Genomic DNA, 1,884 nt, shown 5'->3' with positions numbered 1-1,884 from the left:
AGCCGTGCTCACCTTGGCTGGCTTTCCCGGCCGGAACTTTTCCACCTCAGTCCTGTGCTCTCCGGGGTCCCCTGACGCAGGGAGCCCCAAAGACGTGGTCGAGGCTCTCCTTCTGCAAACCGGCCCCATGCAAATCTATGCAACCGACTCCGAACTTTGGGGAGCTGGAACGTGGGGCGGTGGCACCCGTAGCGTGCCGGCCTTCAAGCCCTACGCCCAGGAGGGGCCCCGCCTTCCCAAGCTACCAAACCCCAACATGGAGGGTGCAGAGGGACCCCCGGCAACAGGCTCGGAAGGGGAAGCCCGCCCGCCCGGCCTCCCCATGTTAGCCTATGGGACTATGGCACATGTTAGCCTATGGCAGTTAGAGACTTTTTCCACCGACCAGCAGAGCCTTCCGGGGGACCGTGAACCCCAAGCCACCCCACGGGGCCCCTGCCACCATAAGGAGGACCTCCGCGGGGACCCCCCTTCGGATCAGGGGGATGCCCCCACCCTCTCGGTGACTCCAGGCGCCCTCCAGGGCTCCCACTGTCCCCTTTCAGAAGACCAACCCAGCCTGTTCCAGGAGATTCTGGCATCCACCCCGGGTGGCCTTGCCATGACCTCCATGCAGCAGCTGGCCGGCCCAATGCTCGGTCACGTCGACCCACCTCTCTTCGAGCAGCTGACTCCACCCAGCAGCAGCAGAGGGGAGGCCGAGAAGCAGCTCTCCCCAGAAACAGCAGCAACCATAGCAGCTGCCAGGAGGCCCGAGGATGCTGCCCGAGCCTGCCCGAGCTCCTCGAACCCAGACCAGCTGCAGGAGCAACAGCAGCATGGAGGCCTGGCACCCGGCTACCAGGAAAAGGCCACCGCCTTTCCTGCCGGGAAGGCCCACCGGCAGCAGCAGTCGGACACAGGCCCAGGAGTCTTTTCCCAGCTTCCCCTTGACTCTCCAGGAGACGGGGAAACTTTTTCAAAGTCCCACCAGCTCTCAACTGACTCTAGCTGCCAGAGGATGGACCGAGAGCTGGAGCAGCCGATGGAGGACCCTGGGCAGACCCCAGCCAACACCAGACAGCAGTCAGGCGACCCCGGGGATGGTCCCTGCTTTACACATGGCTCTCCCGAAGGTTGTGTGCATCCCTGGTTGTCAGGCTGTGTGCATCCCTGGTTGTCAGGCATTCTTGCACGCGCCACTGGCCGCGCATCCTGTTCCTGTCATTGTAGGATATCTGCTAGACCTTTAATAAGGTCAGAGGTCGCTCTTCCGTTCCACCATTCCTTAGGCTCGCCCAGGTCCATCAGCTTTTCCCAAATGCCTTGTCTGACTCCCTCACTCTCTCCTGTTTGGCCTGTTTGGAGGGTTTCTATTCCCTGTTATAGGGCCCTGGTTTCTATTGTTAGGCCCATTTCCTCCTACTGGCCTATTATAGCCATTCCCGGAAGGGTATGTTCTGCTGTTATTCCAGGGTTGATTAGTTCTGGGGACACGTGGCCTTACATCTGGAGGAGCATCTGGAGGAGCTCCAAGGACCATTATTAGAAAAGGTCACATTTCGCACTGCAGCTTCTTTCTTCTCCTTTCCCCCCATTGGTTTTGTTTGGCTTTTTAAGCTTTCCCTGAACAACTGCCCGGCTTGGCGTATTCTCGCCTGGAGTTGGGGATAAGTCAGAGGCCCTACTGTGATAGGCCCCATCATGATTTTACACGCCACGTTCAGACCGGCCACAAGTTCTCTTTTAAACTCTAATGTGTCATAATCAGGGACTCCCCAAATCATATGTACTACCCCTGATGCGACTCCCAGCAATTCCTTCCATTTTACATAGATTTCTGGGGACTCATCAGCTTTCTGTTCTTCCGCATAAAAAGCTTTAGAGAGGCTCCTGTAGGGCATT

Source organism: Gekko japonicus, unplaced genomic scaffold (genome assembly GCF_001447785.1).
Source record: "Gekko japonicus isolate JY-2015 unplaced genomic scaffold, Gekko_japonicus_V1.1 scaffold4950, whole genome shotgun sequence".
NCBI classification, from domain to species: Eukaryota; Metazoa; Chordata; class Lepidosauria; order Squamata; family Gekkonidae; genus Gekko; species Gekko japonicus.
The sequence above is the reverse complement of the archived record's forward strand: the minus strand, read 5'-3'. Positions refer to the sequence as shown.